Consider the following 24,158-nt stretch of genomic DNA (forward strand, 5'->3'; position numbering starts at 1 on the left):
CGTTGAAAAGGAAAAAAAAAAGAGAGAAATGGAGGGTGGGAGGAATTTCGTGTTGTGCCGTCTTCCTGCGAGACTGTTTTGTCTGGCTGAGCGTGTTGGTTCGATAAGCCTGCGGGACACCTGTGTTATGGCCGTTTGAGGAGAAGCGAGCCAGCGGGAAGGGAGGGGCCAGAGGGGAAGGAGCTAGGGTAGTCATCATCATCATCATCAGCCTGACAACGCCCTCTACAGGGCAAAGGCCTCTCCCATGTCTCTCTCAGTTAACCCAGTCCTTCGCCAGTTGCGGCCACCGTGTCCTTGCACACTTCTCAATCTCATCCGCCAATCTAACTTCATGCCGCCCCCTGCTACGTTTCCTTTCTCTTGGATTCCACTCCCTTACCCTTAAGGACCAGCGGTTATCTTGCCTTCACATTACATGCCCTGCCCAAGCCCATTTCTTCCTCTCGATTTCGACTAGGACGTCATTAACCCGCGTTTGTTCCCTCACCCACTCCACCCTCTTCCGATCTCTTAACGTTAAACCTATCATTTTTCTTTCCATATCCCGCTGCGTTGTCCTAAACTTAAGCTGAACCCTCTTTGTCAGCCTCCACGTTTCTGCCCCACAGGTGAGTAACGTTAAGATATAAATGTTGTATGCTTTTCTCTTGAGGAATATTGGCGAACTGGCATTCATGATCTGAGAGAACCTGCCATATGCATCCACCCAGTCTTATTAGCTAGGGTGGTATGAGTTGTTTAACATCCCGAACATGTGCGTCCGCTATGAAGGGCGCTGTTGTGGAGGGCTCCTGGTTAGTTTCGACCTCCTGTAGCCCTTTAACATGTGTCCACACATCGCGTAGACTCCATAGCACACTGGCGTCTTTAGCATTCAGCCGCCATCGAATTGCGGACGCCGCGGCTGTTATTAAATCCTGCTATAACCATCGCTGCTCCAACATCTCTGCTTCGGCATGATTTGACAGATTTCGTGTCGTAGTGTCTCTGAACATTTTGTACTGAGCCAGCACGGCTGCTCTTCGCAGGAACATCTGTGCTCCCGCTTTGGATGCGCGCTCTGTTTCTCACACACTGGCGTTGCATGTTTCAGTAATGTCTTAGCCGCGTGTATGGAGGCTGTTCAAGTGGTATTTATTTATTTATTTATTTGAACATACTGCAGGCCCTTTTCGGGCCCATGCAGGAGTGTTTACAATGCATCATTGATCAAACAGAGTAAAAACAAAAATTCAAAAATACAGAGATGTTCTCTGACCCAAACACAAAAAGATTAGGAGAGAATTAAACAGAAAAGTCAATTTTTTCGATATAATTAAGAAATAGTTCCACGGACGTACACTTCACCGCATCTTCAGGCAATTTATTCCAATATGATATAGCATCTGGAAACAGTGAGTACCTGTGGATATTTACACGGCTGACTGGTTGACGAAGTGTTTTACTATGGTTTGTTCTAGACGAGTGTTTGAATGGCGGGTGTAAGTATTGTGAATTGGCTATTTTGAAGTGACCGTGAAGAAGTTGGAACAAAAACTTTAATCTGGAAATGATTCTTCTCTGTGACAGGCTTTGTAAATTTGACTGAACTATTAGACTGGTAGCGCTAGTTTGACGTGAATACTTTGAATAGACGAACCTCACTGCTAGTTTTTGGATGCGCTCTAATTTGTTGATTAAGCTTTTTTGATGGGGGCTCCAGACTATATCCGCATATTCTAGGGTAGGTCTTATAAGAGTTTTATAGGCACTGAGTTTAATATGGGCCGGCGTGTTACGGAGCTTTCTTCTTAAATAATGTAATTTACCTTCAGCTTTAGAGCAAATGGATTTGATGTAGGGCTCCCAACGCAGGTTAGATGTTAGGATGAGCCCCAGATACTTCACCTGATCATATTTTTTAACCTGTGTGTCACCAAGTGTGTATGTAAAACTTAGAGGATGCTTCTTATTAGTGAATGTGATACTTTTGGTTTTATCTGCGTTAAGTTTCATTCCCCAGGTCATACACCAAGCGTGGATTGATTCTAGGGAATTGTTAAGGAGAATTTGATCGTCAGATTTTTTTACAGCTATATATACGACACAATCGTCTGCAAAAAGGCGAAGCTGGATCGATGAACTAACACAGGAATGAATATCATTTATATAAATGAGGAACAAAAGAGGCGCAAGTACTGATCCCTGGGGTACACCCGAATACACATCCAGGTTTTGCGAAACGTATTCACCTATTTTAACGCATTGTTTTCTGTTCTGCAAATAGCAGGAAATCCATGACACAATGTTGCGATCAATGCCAAAAGATAGTAATTTTGTTACAAGGTCATCGTGAGGAACAACATCAAACGCTTTAGAGAAGTCTAAGAATATAGCATCTATCTGGTAGCCTTCATTAATTGTGTTAGCGATGTCGTGAGTAATTTCAGCAAGCTGCGTTACTGTTGAAAGCCCTGCTCTGAAACCATGTTGTTTTTCATAAATGAGATTATTATTTTCTAGATATGAGATTATGGCTTTAAAAATAATGTGTTCCATCATTTTACAACTAGTGCTTGTTAATGATATCGGACGATAATTATTCAGTTCAGTTTTAGGACCCGATTTGTGTATAGGAATTATTTTGGCACAGCGCCAGTCATCTGGAATTACGAGTGTTTGTAAAGATGTTGTGTAAATTTTATGCAGGTATTTAGACACCCAGTCAGCGTATCGGACTAAAAATGTGTTCGAGATGGAATCAGGACCCGGAGATTTTTTTGTGTCAAGTGTTTGTAAAAGAGAAAGGATTCCATCTTCACTAATGATTAGTTCTGTCATGGGTTTCTTGATTGTGTATGCGGGTAGAGAAGCGTGAGAGGCTGTTCTGGTGAAAACGGACTGGAAAAACTTATTGAATTCATTTGCAATGTCATCAGGTTTACTTATGGTGTCGCTGAAATCTGTAATGATGGAACCAGTTGACTGTTCTTCAGATAAGTAGCGCCAAAACTTATGAGGGTTGTGAGCCATGAAGGAAGGCAGCGTCAAATCAAAGAAGCGAGTTTTTGCGTCTCGGATTTTGCTCTGTAAGCAGTTAACAAGACTTGCAATGTCATTCTTGTTTCCTTTTTTACGCCGTCGTTTTATTTTTCTTTTAAGTTGAATTATCTCGCGCGTTATCCACGGGTACTCCCTGTTTATGCGTTTTTTTCGAATCGGAACGTATCTCTTTTCGCAAGTATTTACAATGTTTTTGAAACAGGACCATAGTTCACGAACATCGGTCAGTGCGCTGAATTCGGCAAAGCTGTTCTCAAGTGCATTTAGAATTGCAGGGTCATCTGCACGCTCATAGTCCTTGACAAAGGTTGGCAGTGTTTTCTTCTTTTTGCAAGTGACTACTATGGGGCATGACAATACTAGCAGTTTGTGGTCAGATATGCCGTCTTCGATGCGCACTGAACACCCTGGAAGTGTACTGCTAACAAAAATTAAATCAAGAAGTGAAGAGGAAGACGACAGAACTCGGGTGTTATCGGTAACCAGCTGATCTAAGGAAAAACTAAATGCTGTAAATAAAAGCGTTTCCGCGCTTTGGGCATCTTTTCCGTCGTGTGAAAAGTCCGCCCAATTTATCCCTGGCAAGTTAAAGTCCCCCGATAAAATCAACTTAGATCTTGAGTTAGTGTGCTGGGACAGATAATCGTTCATTTTTTCAAGATAATCTGGCGGGGCGTTTGGGGGTCGATACACGCCTCCCAGTAATATACATTTACCGGAATATGTTATTTTGCACCACACACTTTCGTGGTCATCAATACCCTTCAGGACTGAATATTTTATGTTGTTTTTAATAGCTATAGCTACACCACCCCCTCGCGAACCCCTATCTTTACGTAGCAACTTATATGTTGATGGAACAACTTCCGAATCACGTACCCCTGCTTGTAACCATGTTTCTGTTATAATTATGATGTGAGGATGGTGTCCCAGAATTAGCTGCTCGAGGTGACCTAACTTGTTTACTATACTTCTAGCATTGAATGACAGGATTCTTAGTGTTTTGGTTTTGGCCGGTCAGATATGATTACTGTTCGAGCTTGCTGCTCCTGGAGTTGAGTTAGGCTGGGTGTGCCTTGCATCATCGGCCCTTCTTGTTATTTCGACCCTGGTTTGTTGTGTTTCATCCCAAATGAAAACCTTGCCATTGACCTTTAGCTTATCAAAGGAAAGCGACACCTTTGCCCCAGCCGCCCTCTCTCGCTCCGATGAGCGCCATAGCTTAGTGCGTAAGTCTCGTACCCTTTTTGAAAAATCTTCAGATATGGAAATGTTAGAGCCCTTTAGTTTAAAACAGCTTGACATAATATCTGTTTTCTCTGCGGAATTGAAGAACCGAACTATGACTGGACGTGGTGTTTTGCCTTTAGGATTACCTATCCTGTGAATTCTTTCGGCCGATTTCACTTCCATGCCCAGCTTGTCTCTGAAGATTTCTTGCTTAACGTGTTCCTCAAGTGATTTAGCGTCTTCCTCCGGTTTCTCGGTCACACCATAAATCAATAAGTTGTTGCGTCGACTTCGGTTTTCCTTCTATTTTTGCTGCTATACCGTGAATGTGTTTGTTCGTACTTCTGGTTAGTCTTTCACTTTCATCAAGTCATTCTTCGCATTTCTTCAACCTACCTAAGTCGTTTTCAATTGTTTCAATTCTCAACCTCATATTATCAACCGTTCTCTAGACATGTTTTAGGTTTGTAACTAACTCCTGCAAAGTTTTGTTTGTTTTTGCTTGTTCTTTCAGAATCTTTTTCAGTAGTTCATTGCTAAGATGACCGTCAGAGTCAGAGTCAGAGCTAGGGCCTGGGTTGAGTTCAATGTCACCGGATGTCAACAGTAAAAGCCTAATGACACTATAACAGTCACAAAGCATGCTCAGGAGAAATTGTGGACTTGGTAGCACCGTCAGGGTTACATCATTGTCTCTAACTGAGGAAACAGAGTATTTGCCACCAACCTGTACGACAAAAACGAAGTGTTTGAGCATTGGTATCCGGTCGGTGCCACCAAGTCCACTGAAGTGTCCAGCTGACGGGATCCTGGTTATATACCCGCGTAGGCGTGGCTCCGTTGACGTTCCAGCAGCAGCTCGGCGATAGCGGCTCTCCGGGCTTGCTTCGCTGTAGTGCAGATTACATGCTTCAAGAGTCGCGTGGAGTCGCTTGAGCTCAGGTCGCGGTTAGGGCGCATTCCCTCCTGCGAGTCGATTTCGGTCGATTCGGTACGATCCTGGGGCCACTATAGAAAAGCAGTAAGGTACTCTTAACGAATCGATTGAAATCAGTCGCGTTAAGTCCGCGACTCGCAGGATAGAATGAGCTAGTGAAGCAGTTTTAGGCATGCAGCGACTCACAGGCGGATAAAACAGATGCAGGCAGATACGCTTGACGCCACATAAGCCGCTGCAAAGAGCAGTTCTGTAAGTGGACGCAGCTGCATGAACGTTCTGTTCCAAGTGTCGGATAAAGCTGGAGAAGGGCGTCTTGTAGCGCTCTGAGTAACAAGCCCGCAGGTACGGGCCTCGCGGGGAGAGCGGACGACCGGAGTACTCACATTTTCACAGCCCCTAGAAAAGAAAATACGAAGCGACGGCTATACACGGAAGGAGTGGTTCTTTAAGGACGCGTCTTGAACGAGTGCGTTGGGCAACTCGCTCAACTTTCAGAAGCATACGTTCGACGAGAATTAGCCTAAAGCCGTGCGTGTACATTCAAATGACACCCAGAAACACGGAGTGAAAACAAAAGTAAAGCCGACCTAAATGCCTAGCTGGATTGCAGTGACGATAATAATGACGCGGTTTTTGGAGCGTCATATCAAAAGTATACGATCCGCCCCTTTGCTTTATCTCATTTCATGCAAACGCTACCTGGACGTGATAACGTAAGGGGCAATAAAAATGCGTATGTATCGACGCCTCGGTGTCTGTCCGAGCTACAGGCGCACCATGAGGCTTGTTACAAAAAAAAAGAAAACGTACATAAAAGAGTAACGGGAACCGGCTTCCGAACTTGCACCGAGCTAACTCTTTCGACCTCTGGGCGCCGGCAGCAGTAGCAAGCGCAAAACACCGCTTTCCGCGCCCGATCAGATCGGTCTCCCTTCGCGTCAGAGCGGCGTGTCCCAGTGCGGGCGAGCGCGGCTATATAATAATTCGATTGGTATCGACAGGGGCACTCCGGTGGTCAGGCGTGTTGTACGGGGTGATCAAAGGAAAGGGCGCGACCTCGGCTCCGCTTGTCGCTTGTCCCCCCCCCCCCCCCCCCCCCCCCCCCTGTCCCCTGTGTAGTACACGTGGGCGTGCCCGCTCGTTTGGCTTGCCTGTATGGTGTTCTTGTTTGTTTGCTTTTTGTTTGCCCCTGTTGCTATCGACAGCTTGCTTATGTATGTTTTTGTGTGCGTGTCAAGTACGCGAGGTGCGGCGTGGCGATTCTACACTGCGCGCAAGATCGAAACGCTTCGGCGGCTCAGCGATGTTGAACTAACCTGGCCGCCGAGTCGGTCATTGAGAACGACTGACGGCCCGGAAATGACGGATAGTCGCTGAGATTAAAAGGCCAGACTCCGGCCAGCCTGGCCTTTTACGTCCGTGTTTTACTTCTTGTATCCCCTGCAGTGCTTCAAAATATATATGTACTTTTTGTGGCGCCGCAGTGCACTGTACTTTGAAGTAAGATAGCTTATCTAGAGTGAGCGATGTGTGCCCCGTTGCCCGTTCTTGTTGGTTTGAAAGGGTAATTAGATATTATCGAGCGGATCGATTAGTGTCGCTGGTTTAGAGCTAATCGCTGAAGTTTCTTCTTTTTTTTTTAAACGTGAATGCTATCGTTCGCCAAAACTAAAACTGCACAAATATTCTTCTGATCGTAACTCAAGGTACTGGAAACAGTATTCGTTTGCAGAAGAGTACATGTGGATAAGCTAGACAGCCAGAGAAAGGTAATATGCGCAGCTGTTGTACTGAGTGCCTATAGTATGCTTTCAGCGCTTCGTTTGCAGATTTTTTTTTTTTTGTCATTAGGGCGGCAATGTTGGTCGCGCAGGTGCGTTTGCACGGAAAACGGCGCTGGCAAATCCTTTCTAAATAAAAATAAAAATGAAAGAAACACCCAGTGACAGTGGAAATGTTTAATACCGCATGTAACCCAATTCCGTTCCACGAAGTCCAGCTGCGTCTCCTACTGACAGCAAAGCTCCAGTATCATATCGCAGTTTAGAATTTAACTGGCCATGTGTGCCTCATGCAGACACCGTGCTGTAGTTATGCTTGGTCTATGCACTATGCATTCTGTACTCGATCTCACTAGTTCTGAGCAGCGCTGCCAAAGCTACGAACGTTTAACGTTCGTAGCTGCACGTTTAACGCACTTCACCTGAGAATTCTTTGTATTTATGCGCCTGCGCATTCCAATTTGGTAAACGCATTCTTTAAAGATTTAGATGTGTATTTTCTTGGAGGGCGTAATGTTGTGATGTTGGGCGATTTCAACTGCGTGCTCGATACGGTCGCCGATGTGCAAGGCCCTGGTAGGGGTAGGCCAGGCTGGAATGCGCGTGAGTTGCGCCGCTTAGTGAATCATTTCATGCTCACGGACGCGTATGAGCTCCTCTATGGCAACGTCTTTGTGTGGACTTGGCGTCGCGGGTTATCGTCGAGTAGGCTAGACAGGGCGTACGTTCCGGCGAGCCTTTCACGGTCAGTTTGTGTAGCTAATGTACTGACGCTGCCATCCTCGCCGGCGCACATATCAGACCACCGCCCTTTTCTTCTATCACTCACGGTTCCGGCGCCTGCAGTATCACCCCATAGACCATGGCGGTTGGATGTACGCATACTTCACGACGCCAGCACTAAAGAGGGGCTCACACGGGTCTTGCGTTTTTCGGTTGTTGGGGCGGTGCCTGGTGACTGGGACCGTCTGAAGGAGCAGTGGCGTCACCATTGCGCCGCATCTGGTCGAGCCCTTAGGGCTCGCGTGTCAGATGAGGTGCGTGTGGTGACGGCGAAGCTACGTATTGCTCAACGCACCCCGTCGCCTTCGTCGCTTATGTGCGCATGGAAAGAGGAGCTTTCGGAGCGCCTACAGCGTCTTTTACGTGCCTCCTCTTTGACAGCGGCTGCATGGCGTTGTCGACGCAGTCCAACTGCTCATCCTGAGGTGCTTCGGTTGGCCCGCCAAGAGCTGTTGTACACTCAAGGTGCCCCTGCGTTTACATCTTCCGCCGGGGCTACGTCCCAACTAGGTGGCAGGAATTTCAGTGCGTTTTTTAGCCATTTCAGGGGTATTGCTCAGTCGGTCATTCTAGTTGATCGCAATGTCGTTTCCGCAGCCCCATTTTTAGCAGGCTTGCCGCAGGTTTCAACTGAACTCCATGACGGCCTTATGGCTGTGCCAACAACAGATGAAATCAAGGAGGCGTTGGACTCCATGAAACGAGGCTCAGCGCCTGGTCCAGACGGCCTTCCTGTGGAGTTCTATTTAGAATTTTGGGATATTGTGGGCCCTATTTTCTCGGAAGTATTAAAAATATGCTTTACTGAGCACGTATTTCCTGAATCATTCAAAAGAGGCCGCATTGTCCTTATTCCTTATTCCGACATGCCCGGCAGATTGGCGCCCTATCACCCTGCTAAATTCAGATTACAAAGTATTAGCAAAATTACTCGTTCGTCGTCTACGAGCTCTCCTCCCGTCACTTATTTCCTGCCACCAGGTTTGCTCCATCCCAGGCCGTGAAATACACAGTTTATCTTCTGTAACGCGAGACATCCTAGCGTATACTTTACGACGGCGCGCACAGGGTCTTCTTGTTTCCCTTGATCAGGAAAAGGCGTTCGACTTCTTAGAGCACGAGTATATTTACGGGATGCTGGATGCTTTCGGCTTCCCACCTTCATTCGTGCTTCTCATTAAAGAGATGTACACAGATATTTCAAGCACTCTGTTCCTCGATGGCCGGGAAAGTACCGCATTTGATGTTCGCCGTGGCGTCCGTCAAGGTTGTCCGCTCTCCCCCCTTTTGTTTGTCTTAGCATTAGAGCCTTTCCTCTTGGCAGTCAATCGCCACTCCTTTATTAGAGGTCTAGCTTTGCCAGGCAGCGAAGCGGTACGCGTCACTGCTTATGCAGACGACATCACTCTGTACTTAGCTGATGAACGCAGCCTGCTTGAAACTTTAAATGTTTTCCGTGAGTACACCTCCTTGTCTGGGGCTGCTCTTAATTACTCGAAGAGTTGTTACTTTTTTGTGGGGTCTTCCCAGACTCGTATTACATCTTCAATACCTTTGCAGTGGTGCGCGCAGATGCGCATTTTAGGTGTGACCTACGACTGTGCTGGAATATGGAATGGTGTGTGGTCTTCGGTCGTCGAAGACATTACCGCTCGTGTGCGAAGGGCGCAGACATTCGAGTTGCCTCTGCTTGAGAGGCGCTACCTGGTTCAGTCCGTCATACTTGGTGGCTTCTGGTACCTCTGCTACACTGTTAAACCACCCCTCCGTGTCATAAGGCGAGTGCAGACTACAGTTTTTTCGTTCTTTTGGTCAGGCGGAACCGAGCTTGTAGCCCGTGCTGTTCTTGGACAACCACGGGACAGAGGAGGGTTTGCCTTTCCAAATTTGTCCGTCACGTCCTCGCTGTTAGCGTTGAAGAGTATTTTGCGTATCCTGCTAGGAAACGCGTCTCCGGCGCGAATCCTGGCTCGGTACTTTTTGGGCCCTTCTTTACGCTTTTTGGATCCGGCGGCCCCTGTTAATCATGGACCCCAGTCAGAGCAACCTACCGCTTTCTACGCTTCATCAGTGGCCTTTTACAGGCATGTAAGAGCAGTAGCACCTGCTGTCAACATCGTTGCAGACCGTGTGGTGGACATTATGGGCACACTATTGTTACCTGTTGTGCCGGCGTCTCGCCGCTCACCTATGCGCCGCGTTCAGTGGGCGCGTTTAGCGTCGACACCTCTCCCAGATCATCTACGTGACTTTGTCTGGAAACTTGGCTGGGCAGTGCTCCCTACTTGTGACCGGTTAGAGCGGTGGGGTGTGTTACGCTCCAGTACCTGTCCGAATTGCCCGCTCCGGGAATCTAATCGCCACGCTACAGTCACCTGTGTTGTAGCGCGTGTCTTTTGGCGCGCGGTTCATGCGGGATTTCGTGGGCAGGGCATTTCGTGCTTCGTCTCCCGCGGCCGCTTCCCCAGCGGCCGTTTTGCTCGCCTGTTAATAGTTGCAGGTCTTTTTAGTTTATGGCGCAGTCGATGCGCCGCGGTCGCTAGTGGCTTTCGACGCCGCGCTGTGTGGCCAATTCTCGGCCGTCTCCGACGGGAGCTGATTAGTTTTTTGTCCGAGGAACTCTTTTTCTTGGGTGAGGAAGAGTTTCTCCGACAATGGTCATGCCCATTTATTTCTGTTAATAACGGTCGTCTTGCCTTGGTTTTTAGGCCAAACTGGCGCTAAGGTCTCCTTTTCAATGTTTCAATGACTAATTATCGACTTTTCGCTCTTCTGTCAATCGGTATATGTGCATTCTTATTTTACATTGCCCATTCCTGTTAGTTACTTAGAAATGTTTACGGTACCTGTTTAATTGGCTCACCTTACATGCTTAATGTCATGTGTTTTTGTTAATGTGATTGTATCTTGTAACCTTGGCATGTGTACATATGTATATAAATTTTTTCTAAACAGCTACGAAGCGAGCAGCGGGGACTTGTTTGCGTTGCGGAATATGTCCGCTGCTTGATTACAGAATCGTGGCATATACAAGTCACGTGACATGACATATACAGTCATGATACATAGAGTCATTATATGTGCGCAGAGGCAGCGAAGCTTTGTGCAGTTCGAGAACTTTTGCAGGATATCGTTCTTGTCGAACGCTGCAGTTATATGGAAAAGTATTTGTTTCTTCCACAAACTTCCACTCTGTTTTGCGTCGCCGCACGTAATACACCTCTGAGTGTTCCGGTGCTCCACCCCCACCTGCACAAGAACGAAAAAATATATATTTATTTAAATTTAAATAGCAGGTGTATAGCATACGGGGGGTGATCTGTGCCTGAAGAACCGCCACGGTAGCTATAGCTGCACGACGGCCCAGACCTGTACGATGCTATGCCGCTCCTCGCCACGTCCGCTGCTGCCAGACGACGGCTCCCACCTGCTGCTGGCACGCCTGATCTATATTTTTGTTTGTTTTTGAGCCTATGCGCAACGCCGCCTGCCCAGCAGTGGCGCGCACGCACGCACGGTTATTCCCAGAACCCTCAGCTGTCCGCCGGAGTGGGTTGGGGGGGGGGGCTCCGACCCGCTTTTGTGGGGCTCGCCGTTTCCAACCCTTCCTGTGCGAAGCCCGTCGCGTGCACACCTGGCGGCCGTCACGACTCCGCTGCTACTCTCGTTCACCCCGCGTCCTTTTCTTCTCTCTTCTTTCTTTCTACTGCTCTCGCTCTGGCGGACGTCTCCGCGTGCTGCTCCTTTTTCGCAGTGTGCGGTTCTTTTTGCCTTAACTGCACTCTGTGTCATACGTAGCAGTCAACGGGGCGAGCCCGCCGCTTCGCTAAGGCTGAGTCCGCGCCCCAAAATGATGTTCAACGTACAACCAAACTGAACACAGGCGTATTTCGTTGCGATAAATCTCAAGTGCCATGACTGCCGCCGCGGTGCTCAGCTACTGACCCGAAAGATGCTCATTGCCTCCCTCATTGCCTGAGTTGCTTTGGGACGTTAAACCTCCGTAAACCAATAAACCAATTATAGCCATCCGAACAACTGCCATCGGTGAACACTGGATCTAAACTCCGGAACCGAAGGGAAAACTGCTAGCGCACCTAATTTGCATTTGACATAACTACGCATTTCGACCATCGTTTTTTTTACACGTGCCACTAGTCTACGGAAAGGGCAGGCGGATCGAGTTCGGGAGTCGGATCTCTATACACACTCCAGCCCTCGCCAAATATGTCTAAAACCCCCGTCGCGCACCTCCGCAGCCACCGATGTAGTAGAGCTATACGGAGCGTGCTGCGCGCGATTCGCCGCGCTCAAATCGCGCGCACTTTACTCCGCCCGAGACGCAGAAAAACTTCCCTCCCGCTTCTTCTCGGGCGCCTGTGCTTGTGTACACACGCGCGAAGGAGACGTGGACGCGAGAATGTTTGCGCCTTTGGATTGTGTGCGTTATGCACGTTGCCGAGAAACTCCGTCACGCTGCGCACGTTGCTCGTGTCGTAACGTGGCGTGGCTCACGCAGCGCACGCAGCCGGAGAAGAAGCGCCCAAGAACGCAGAAAAGCTTCCCGGCTAAAAAAGAAGAAAAACAAACAAAAATTGCTATCTCTAGAGAATGCATGCGCTGCTCACGGAGGCAGCCGTAAAGCGTTTTTGGACTGGGCTAACTTCACACTGGTGCTACACGCTGGAAGCCTGTTTAGGTGAGGTATATTATGCTCGCCGTCGGATGCAGACATTGCATACTCTTGCCACACAGCCACATAAGCAGTTCATGGTGGTTCAATAGCGCAAACAAACAGGACGGAGTAAGGAAGGGAAGAGACGCACAGAACTACTTGATGCAGGGCTTGGTGGTTCATGCTACAAAATTATAACGGCGCAAAAAGGGACGCGCACATGAAAAGACAAAGAAACGGACAGTAAGAGCGCCATTACTGTCTCCATTATGTTAGGGCGCTCTTACTGTCCGTTTCTTTCTGTCTTTTCCTGTGTGCGTCCCTTTTTGCGCCATTATAATTTTGTGGCGCACAGAACGCGGCTGAATTTCAGCGCCGTTCTGTGCGTCCCTTCCCTTACTCTGTCCTGTTTGTTTGCGCTGTTGAGCCACCATCAGTTGTCATCTACTCATCCAATCTGCAGTTCTTCTTCGCATAAACATGTCATCATCGTGGTCGTTATAATTATTGCTCTTTTTAGAGTAAAGTTCACTTAAGCACAAAAGCATCTTCATTAAATATCCAGAAGCCCTCGTTCTGAGCTGAGTGATGTCCCATGCCTAACCGCCGAATTCCCTCAATTAGACCCAGAAATCGCTGGTTAGCCCCTGTTCGCTGGAGTAGTTTGAAAACTGCAGCAAGTCGCAACAAGTGCGACAAGTGAACTCCGTTAAAATTCCCCTTGCGCTAAATTGTACCCATAAAATTTCCTAAAAGAGGGGCCAAATTGCCCGATTGAAACATCACTGTCAACCTAATGAATTTTCATACCTCGATCGTCATTCAACGCCGCGCTTCGCCATGGCACTTCACTACGTTTCTTTTTCCTTGATGTGCACTTTCTTTGCATTTCGCGTAATGTCTCGCACCCCAGTCCATAGTTCCCTCTCCGGCTCGCACATCATCTGACCTGCGTTCGCTCTCTGACCGACACTCACCTCTTTTAGTATCCTTCAACATTGGACCTGTCATTTCTCTTTGCACAGCTCGCTGCGGTGTCCTTTGATGTAAACTCTGGATACCACCACCGCCGCCACTACTACTACTGCTACTTCTACCACTACTACTACTACTACTACTACTACTACTACTACTACTACTACTACTACTACCACTACTAGCCGGCGCGGTGGCTCAGCGGTTATGGTGCTCCGCTGCTGACCCGAAAGACGCGGGTTCGATACCGGCCGCGGCGGTCGAATTTCGATGGCGGCGAAATTCTAGGGGCCCGTGTACTGTGCGATGTCAGTGCACGTTAAAGAACCCCAGGTGGTCGAAATTTCCGGAGCCCTTCACTACGGCGTCCCTCATAGCCTGAGTTGCTTCGGGACGTTAAACCCCGCAAACCAACCAACCAACTACTACTACTACTACTACTACTACTACTACTACTACTACTACTACTACTACTACTACTACCACAACTTCTACTGCTACTACTACTGCTACCACCAATACTACTACTACTACTACCACCACCACTACTACTACTACTAATAATAATAATAACACTACTGCTACTGCTACTGCTACCGCCACTACTACTACTACTACTACTACCACTACCACTTCTTTTTCTTCTTCTTTTTCTTTTTCTTGTTCTTCTTTCCTCGGCCTCTGTGTTAAGGCACTTCGTGTTGCAGCGTACGTATCCGATATCAGTGTCGTTGATGGATGCTTTACTTGTCCTTGCCTCCCTTTTAATTTTTTGGAATGTGGAGAGAGTTCTCCGGACCTGGAGACAATTAGGCAGCGAAAATAAATAGACGTATACGTCATATGAATAGACCTATTTATATGTAAATAATGCGTATAAATAGACGCATATATAGACGTGCAAATAAATGAATAGGCGTATACCGGTTTACCGGACCCCTCTTGCGCAGGCGCACTGGCGTTGTTGGCGTCAGGCGGGGCTACTGCGCGTGCGCAGCCGGAGTCCGGTAAATAAACCGTTATACGGGTACGTCTCCGGTATGCTAAAAGCGTCTTAAGAAATATTTTTGCGGCGCATGATTTGTTTTGCACTGCCCTGTGCTATATAATATAGTGGGCGCCTAGGCCATAAGCCGGTCTAGACAGCATCTCCGCGTCTCTCCTTCGTCTTACATCCGTGTATACTCCATTCACTCGTTATGAAAGAGGAAAAACAGTAGGTCTGGCGTTGGAATCCAAAACGGTGCATTAAAATATTTTCTTCCCGCGTTTGTTCTGGCAGCATTGGTTTTCAGCATAGCTGAGGACGCCAGTTTGTTCGTCATTCATGGTTTCGCCGTCAAATTAGTCACGCTGTAAAGGAAAATATCGAAGCGCTCCGCATATATCCACTCTTTAGGTCATCGCGTGGCCCTAGGCCTCAATTAACAGATCGTCAAACAGGATGCACGGACACAAAACAACAGCAACAATGACAAACTCACGCACTGATTGCCGTCTACGCCTGCCTGCCCTGTGCTAGGCGTTATGTGCCCCTGCGGCCTGGTCCAGGCCGTGTCGCTCGTGGAAACCGCAAATGGACCCGCGTGTCCAGACCTGTGTTTTTGGAGACGCCACCTGGTCATTAGCCGGCGCTAACGAAGGAACAGGGGGCCAGGCGAGCAGAGCAAAAGACGACGGAGGAGTGGACAGAGTTTTCTCATTAGGGTCGCCGCGCTGAGAAAGAAGCCGAGAGAGAAGCGGATAAGGCTTAGTAGGGTCCTCGTTATCGGAAGAGCGGAGATGGTTCGCGTGTGGGCCTCAAAGGGTGCACAGGCGACGCGGGAAGGGGAAGGGCCGGTTGCTCGGGGGGTCGAGGAACAGCGGACATCCGGAAAATGGTCGTTGTGGGACCGGAAATGTCCTTCCCGGAGGGCGGCCGCTGCTGCCGCTAGGCTGTCGACGACACCGGTGATACGTCGTAGCTCCGTTCTTCCTTCCTTTCTGCGCTCAGCGAAAGATCGCTGGCTCTACTCGTTCGCGGTCGGATGGTGCCTGCAAACACGCCACCGGGAGGAGCCAAACGCGGCTGCCTAATCTGCTCTTCTTCTGCAGCGGAGTGCGACAAAACACCTGTGTCGCTTCGCTTTTTCTTTTCTCTCTTTTTTTTTTTAGGTTTCGCTCTTCGCGTCGTCGCAGCGTTTGATCCGAATAAAGGCTTGGAGACCTTCTATGAGCTAGTCGCTTCCTCAGCTGATTCTTGCAATAGTAGCACGGTCTCAGTGGTATTGCGTTCGAAGGCGCTGGCAAGCACCAGTTGTATTAATTAATTAATTACGATCAATCAGTCAGTCAAGGAATATCAATCAGTCAATCACTCTGTCAATTAATTAATTAATCATCAATCAATCAGTCAGTCAGACAGCCAATAAATCAATTAATCAATCAATCAGTCAAGAGCGCGGCCACTTCGGACGCACGCTCGCGGCCCAGAGAAAGTTCATCCCCAGGGACTACTCACAACGTACCCTGCGCAGAATTTTTAGAATTTCGGAAACGCAGTTACCCTCGGCGCTGTGGCCCAAGAAATTTCATCTATTTCGACGAGTTGTGTGCGCTGGAGAGGTTGCTTTGCCTGCAAGATGCTCGAAAACGCTTGTGTTCTGGCGCGATGAAGCCAAAATTTGTTGGGCCACAGTGGCAAGAGTAACGGTGTTTTCAAAATTCGAAACACGGGTATTACAGCGGGCTACAGGCCTCTCTATAATTAACAATCCTAAAAGTAATAGTTAAAAAGTTAACTATTCAGTATTAGTTAACCAGCCTGCTATTAGCACGTGTTAACTCTATTCAGACGTACTACATCGCTGCCGATGCTGTACCGATAAAAGCGGTCTTCTAACCATACAAAGCCTATGTTTAAAAACTGCGTAAAGTCTAGGATGAAACATCCTGCATGGCCAGAGCCACTGGATAGCAGGAGTCGGCGGCAGGTGTAAAAGCCACACTTTGCCTCGCTCCGCTGTCACTCATGCGATTTTCTTTCGAGAAATAAAATGCAGCATCCGCGAAGAAAAAGCCGGAACAAAGTGCCCTCCCTTGCGGTCAGGCGACTCCGAACCGCCGCAACCGCGGTATACCGCTCAGCACTCGACTTACCGAAACACCCGCCGCACGCTCTCTCGCCAATAACCAAAACTGACAGAGCAGGGGAAACGGGTGAGCTGCGTACGTCTCTGCTGATCTGCGGGGGCAATCTGATTGGACGCGTGCCGAGGGAATTTCCCTGCGGACCCCACGACCCCGGTGCGTGGCCAGTGAATGCACTAAGGCACTTGCGGGCAATATCCGCACCGGGCGGTGCCTGTGGCCCAAGGGGACGGTAGGTCGTCACCGCGACAAAATACACTGCATCCCCATCGCCCCGTTCCTTTCGGTTTTTCCATTGCGACTACCGTGTATGCATCGAAACCACCCTCGCGCACGGTATATACAAGCACCCGAAAAAGAGCATCCAAAATCGTAGCTTGCGTATCACTCCCTCACCTAACAAGAGACGTTGCGTTTCGTTAAAGGCACTTCCTCCTACCTCCTTCTTTCTATCCCCGCAGGCAACGCCGAGGCTGCCCTCTGGTGGATTTGTAAACGATGGGTGTGCGCCCCTTGTAGCGACCTTGAGGAGGTGAAGATTCGCACGGTCGGTATTCGCGTCGCTGGTGGCGCGCGACCTTGTCTCAATGGTGTATCCTGCGATCGCTTGCAACGAAGTCGCCTGGATGTAACATATACACTGACTACTCCCTCTTCTCCAGCAGTCTGCTGTGCCCGGCGTGTGGTGTGAGCGAAGGCCTTGAACGATTGCTCTGCGGCTGCAGTAATTTCATGGCTTCGCCCGGAAAATTTAAATGTGCATTGGGTTTCCGCCATCGCTCTACACTTAAAACGCCAACACGCCTATATGGGAGTAAATGAGGAGCAAGCTGTCTTCTACCGCACACCATTTTATATACCCTTAGCAAAAACTAATACGTTTGGAATATACGGAGGTCTATTTAAAATGTATTTTAAACATATTTTGTATTCATGAATGCACTAAAAATATGTAGGAAATACGTTTCTGAAATTTCATGCTTGGTATTCGAAATATATTTTTAAAATGTGCCAAAAATACCTCACTTAAAGCATACTTCGAGCACTTTTCAAATACATGAAAAAATATGCATGCAGTTTTAGCATCTTGTCAGTGTATTAAAAGTGTATTTTCGGAAATATGAAATTAATTAATCGAAAGTATACTTCAATTCTAGAAAACGGGCAGCCCTTGTAAACGTATATGTATGCAGTTTTAGCATCTTGTCAATGTATTAAAAGTGAACTTTCGTAAATATGAAATTAATTCATCCGAAATATATTTCAATCCTAACAAACGAGCAGTCCTTTTAAACGTCTTTGCACACTTCTAGCTGCCATGAACAGTCGAGTGCTCGAAATCGTGTTTCGGGAAATGGCATTTGCGTGTCGTCAATGTATTTGAAATGTACTTCCGTAAATACGTAATTAATTCGTCCAAAGAACACTGAAATTCTGGCAAATTGGCAGTCCGCATTAGCATATTTGCAGCGCACTACAAGCTGTCGTTGAACAATCTAATGATCAAAATCGAGTTTCGGGACATCGCATTTTGGTGCTGGCCATCTATTTAAAGTGTACTTTCGTAAATACGCAATTAATACGTCTGAAGTATATTTAAATTCTAACAAATGGGTTGTCCGCGTAAACATATTTGCATTACACTTCAAGCTACCGTGGAACAATCTAGGGCTCGAAATGACGTTTCAGCGAAGAGTGAAAACTTTCCCTTTCTTGTCATCCTTTCGTTTATGGTAACTTCTAGCAGGAAGGTGATCACCACTTATACCCCTGCTACACGGGCGCTTTGAATGCCTTCCAGCCGAATGTCATCTAACGATGCTACATGTGTTCTGTCTAAGGGAGTGCTTGATAATATTACGCCAATGAATATTAACCGCGTCAGCATGAAATTTCCCCGGGAGTGCGCCGATGAGGGCGACTGCACTCATACTGTTGTTTACATCGCTTGTTTACATAACATAAAACGCAATCTGCGCTTTGGTTGTAATAAACAATCTGTTTTATTTTTTACTGGTTGTACTCGTGATTGTTTACGGAGTGCTACAATGTGTGGGAAGCGATGATGCGATCGCACGCCTGAGAAAGCCGGGTTGTTGGCATCGCGCAGGACTGGCGCTTCTCGCTTCTTGTCCCGGCTTTCTCCGACGTGACCAGTACTTTTTTTGAAACTACTTTATCCAGAAGTATGCATGGCGACTGTTCGCTTTAACTGAAACGGCCTAACTTGTTATCCACAAGCTAGCGACGGCGACGACTGCTGCTGACCGTAAAGCACGGCTCGGCAGTCTGGGTCACACCGGCGATTCCCGTTCATCGTACGCGTGCCCTGCGATGTAAGCAATAGTTGATTTCAGGTCACTGTTGCCAAAACTACACCTGGTGACCATTTGCATTCACTAAAGCTTGTGATTCGCTCTTCACAACCGCCGAAATCACAGATCCAACCCTGCGAACTCGCTGGGCCTAGTCGTCGCGGAAGGGAACAGAGCCGTCGTCGATTGAAACTGATTTGGCAAGCGCTTATCGCTGGTGAGTGTTCAGGTATGCACACGTGAAATATAGCCGTTCGTTTCGCTCATTTAGAAGCGACCGCCGCCTCATCACCGTGCTCTCGCTCAGCCGCCGACAAGGCTGACCGTCCGCCAACCGGATTCGTCGGTGTCGTTGGCCTGAAAAACGTGTCCCTCTAGAATCATATTATAGTAAACTAGATATTTCACTATAATTACATGCTGTTGTTAAGCGTGATATATACTGTCGTTGTCGGACTAGTGTGACCGCCGTCGTCGTCGTCGCTGTACACTGAAAACGAGCTGAGGCTTTCGAATGCGTTTCGAAAGTGTCGTGCTGCACCGCGGCAGTCCATCGAGTCCGAATGTCATTCCTATTCTCGAATGCCATTCCACTCAATGTCATTCGAACATTTCCGTGTGAGAACGTGATAGCATTATACCAGCAAAAGCGCCTTGGGTACTTCTGGGTCCGAATAAGCCAGCGGAAAGGACCCCGTGTGGCAGGGCAGACCGGCTCCCTTACACGCCCATGTATCTGTTGGTTGACAGTTCGACTCCTGACCTGTGCCTGACGCAAGTTTCAACTAGCAATTCCGTTCTCAATTAATCCCAGATTCGAACGCGACCAGTAGGGTACTTCTGCGATAATTTGGAAGCCCACAGTATTTGCGCAAAAAAAGGCATCACCGTGCAAAATAGTGCGTCGCTTTCGCTGGGTATATATACAGCAAGCCAAGTATTGCGCTTGTCGTAGGATTTGTTGTTTGCTGTGTCGCTGTCGTCTTGGTAAGCTGTATGTAGGTATCTGCCGTTCCCATTCAATCACGTGACCTTATTATATCAGACTCCTGTTGATTAATGATAAATACCCGTGTACGATTTGTTCTCCAGTTCATGAATTAACCCGTGCCATTCCATGGAGCCGCCCAGTAGACCTTTTTTTAAGCCCGAGTAAACACATTTTTAATGTATTAAATGTATATTTTTAGTATATTTCTAATGTATATTTTTATTATATTTTTAATGCATTATAAATATGCTAAGCGGGCAAAAATGTACTTTTCACGTATTTTTAAGAACGTTTAAAATATTATTCCTAGTATACTTAGAAAGCATTCGTATTGCAGTTTAAGCATAGGGACAAAAAAATGCGAAATAAATATGAAATTAATACAATACGTTTGAAATGCATTTTTAGCACATCCTCTTTTCGCTAAGGGTAAGATGGCATCTCTAGAGGACATCTGGAGGCTAGACGACATCTTACTCCCTTTTTTCTTCTTTCTGTTCAGAGTGTATCCACTGCCCTGTTCTTGCACTTATTCCCTGGCGTGACGCAGCTTGGGCGTCGCATGAATCAAAATCTTTTAAATTTTTCAGTGGGCAGGAGTCATATGCATTGTCTGAAAACCCTGTGTCTATACGTTAGTGCGCGGGGGTCTTGTGTGCGTTCATTTATTTTCATCTTTTTTTTTCACCCTAACCTGGAGTAGCCTATCACGTAGACTAACTACCCTGTCATACATCTCCCGTAACTATTAAACGGTGTCTCGACCTCCTCCTGCTCGGATTCTTGTTGAAAGTCCAAATAAACTACTCAGGCACGTAACTGGTACCGAACTACCTCGTTTACTTAGTTCAGTGCCTGTCAATGCCACAGCGGGGAAGGGGGGGGGGGGGGGGGGGGGGGGGGCAGTTGGTATGCCGATCGTGGGTGCACGTGTATTAAAAAAGAAAGAGTGTACAGCATGTTTGTCGTCTCCGGAAACACACTTTTGGAACTTAGAGGTGAAGGCTTTCTACTTCTTTTTGATCAGTGTCAGACCACATATAGTTTCGACTGCGACGATCAACTAATGGCCGATGGCTGCAGAAAACTGACTTGAACTCAACGTACTTACTTCACGCAACATGTACACATAACGTAAGCCTCACTCTCCTGCTCTATAGTTCGGCAGTGCAACGTGCACAGTGTGGAAGTCTTCTGGCCTACGATTCTCACCATTCGCAATGGCTGAGCGTTAGCCCTACCGTCTTCGTTCTTGCTTTACCGTCTGTTCTTCGCACGTGCTCCTTCGTGCATCCACTTTCCGACGGCTATCGCGTGTCGTCGGCACCGGCAACAGATGGCCCAGACGTAAACAGTGAAGAGATATCGGCCCGCAACGTTTCACGAGGCCTCCCCCCCCCCCCCCCCCCCCCCCCCCCCCTCGAAGCTCTGCCCTTCTTTCAGCATCTCGCGTCCAACTTCCGTTTGCTTCTTTCACATTCGAGGCCCGCCGGTCTGTCTGTGTCTCGGGAAGATGAGATGCGTTCGGGTGCGTGCCCAGATGCGGGTTAGTCGGTGGTCGGAGCGGCACAACCCTTTCTCCAGGTGGTTGCGGGCATACACACGCGAAGCACGGGCGTGCTTTCTTTTCGACTTTGATCTTTCCGGTGCGGTTTCTTTCGTCCCCTCGCTTTCAGCGGAGTCCCGTTTCGAGCGTCCAACCGGAAGCGTCCGCAAACAGCCGCGCTTACTCCGGTGACGTAGACCTGCGTGCTGTGGTTGGAGATGTTGCGCGCGTACCGAACACTTCTTTTGTTGATGACTTTTGAGACTGTTGGCTGCGAAGTGCGAACGAAAGCATGAAGTATGGGGAGGCGTCTCTGTAGGCTGCCTGCCGCTCCGCGTATGAATAAGGGAGTAATTACTCATTGACATCCACCCGAGCGCAGCCATGCGGCTACAAAGGAAAGCTGTACAGCCTTCTCAGAAACTTCGCATTTGAAGAAAAATGTGTCCTGGTCGGGGGTTCGAACCCGGGACCACCGCTTCACCGGAGCAGTCGCTCTACTAACTGAGCTAACCGGGACGGCAAGCTTATTGTAGGGCGAGAGCAAATTGATCAATAACTCGAAGTGGGAACAGTGTCGGTCAAATGTTCAGGGGAAAACCCCCAAGGTGGAGTAGATTTGTAATAAGGAAGTAGTTACTCATTGACATCCACCAAAACGCGGCTACCCAGTTTGTAGCCGTTCGGCTGCGCTTAGGTGGATGCCAATGAGAAATTACTCCCTTATTACAAATCTACTCCACCTTGGGGGATTCCCCTAAACATTTGATCATCCGCGTATGGATGTTTGGGAACTAGTAGACTAGTTGGAAATTAGTCCACTAGTCCTAGTTTTCAGTAGGTGTTTGCGACGCGGCAGCAAGCAAGTGGAGGAGATGGTGAAGGAAGTGGAAGCCCGAAAACGCTTTCATTGCGAGTAGACAAGAAACTGAAAATAAAGAGGAAGCATAGGCTTTCCGGGAAAGGAAATTGGGCGGCAACTGTTTCACTTCTGTGTGCATGTCTCAACCTCAACCGTGAGGGAAGGGAGGAAAGAGGAAGTGAGAGAAGAAATAGAGGAAGAGGTGCCGTTGCGGAGGGCTCCGGAACAATTTCGACCATCTGAGCGTCGCTAACGTACAGTGTCTGTCTCACCATGATTCTCTCATCATGATCGGGGCATTCGGTGTTAGTGCATGTGTAGAGAGACATATTATTCGCATGCGGCCGTTGGAACCATTTGAAGGAAACGTGCCGACTCTAAAGTGCAAGTTTATATGTAGGGACAGTTGGAAGCAGAATTTGTATTTACTACCTCATTCCACTGGCGGAAAATTTCTCTGCGACTCACTAAATTCCGTTTTACAAATTTTCAACCAGTAATTAGGCAGGCTCCGAAATGCTCAAGCTACACCCCTCGGAATACTCAGAGCATGCTGAGCTCTCACTTTTATATTTAGTTCTGTTTTGTGGACTTGTTTCCTAAAGAGGGAAACATTCGAAAAGTCACATTTGCCGCACAGGAATTAGAGACACACTGTAATTCGAGATGCCACGTCGCTCTATTTCATAAGTTAATTATAGCAAGTCAAGTTCCCTATCTGTATATCCGTTTTCATGTGCGAAGCAGCAGAAACCCAAGAAGAGCACTCTAAGGTTTGGAACTATTGTGGCTTTCTGCTACACTATGTTAATTGCTCTTTGTTATCTTTATTTTGCTTTGCGCTTAACTGTATGCTTATTACTTTAGATGAAATTGTATAACCAGGAATATATGACGCTTTTATTTCGTATTTTAGTCTGTTGTCTTTTGTATTCTTTTGTAAACACTGCTCTCTGAAATGTCTTTGGCCGCGCGTATGTCAATGAGTACGTACGTACGTAAATAAAAATAAAAAAATAAAGCGCTGCATATTTTGGGCAGAACAATAGTTTCCGTCACCGCTGTTAATTTTAGATTTGTAAGACGAAGTAATCCTACCAGTCATGGGTACCTTCATGATCAGTCTTTTGCACTTCTGTTCTTTCATGATGAGTTATGTTTTATCTATGACGCAGTGAATCTTGCCTATTTTCGATCGTTCAGTATTTGTGCTTATTATGGCATCCGTTTCCTTATATACGTTCCTTTAATACTCTTTCGCATACTGTTGTTATTTACTTCGCACGTGTCATTTATTTTTGTTGAAAACTTCTTGTTATTGTTTTTTTTTTCTGTTGGCGTTCCACTGATGTTGAACTTACGTATTCGTTGATACTTCCTTACTTTTATTTTTCGTTCCTTTCTCGTTCTTTTTTTTTGTGACACGTTTGTGTGTTTCAGTTGATTTCATATACGCGATATGCCGTCTGTCAACCGCTGTAATCTCTCTGTATGCGCCACTCAATTCTGCAAGACCCTAAGGGTCATGTGTGTATCGGAGATTACCTAAACAAGTGAAGTAGTATATGTATTGCTCGTCAGTTCCGAGTCGGTAGGGTTGGTGTGTTTCGTTACCTGAGGTGTAGTAAAGCATGCTGTTATTCGTCGAGTGCCTCTTTCACTCAGTGGCAGTGCCAACAACGTGGAGAAGGCGGATAGGAGACTATAAAGCCAGCGTTTTTCCGTCTTTTTTTGTTTTGTTTTGTTTTCTGCGTGCGCGTTACCCTCCTTAGAGAGCAAAAATCTGCGTTACCTTGTAACGCTTGCTCTCGCCTATTGCTCCACTCGATGACTTTGGGCTACTGTTTACAGCAAGAAATTAAAAGGATTTGAGACAGAAATAGTAA

At 47.4% G+C, this 24,158-nt stretch overlaps 1 protein-coding gene and 1 pseudogene across 8 annotated transcripts in view; one reads left to right on the forward strand and one right to left on the reverse strand.

The window, feature by feature from the left end:
• Positions 1 to 24,158, forward strand: part of sick (sickie) — a 973,111-nt gene that overhangs the window by 699,100 nt on the left and 249,853 nt on the right. The gene's annotated exons all lie outside the window — the stretch shown is intronic.
• LOC149346090 (uncharacterized) lies at positions 3,913 to 5,179 on the reverse strand (annotated as a pseudogene).

Source organism: Amblyomma mixtum, chromosome 4, assembly GCF_055824585.1.
Source record: "Amblyomma mixtum isolate Tamu chromosome 4, ASM5582458v1, whole genome shotgun sequence".
Classification (NCBI taxonomy): domain Eukaryota; kingdom Metazoa; phylum Arthropoda; class Arachnida; order Ixodida; family Ixodidae; genus Amblyomma; species Amblyomma mixtum.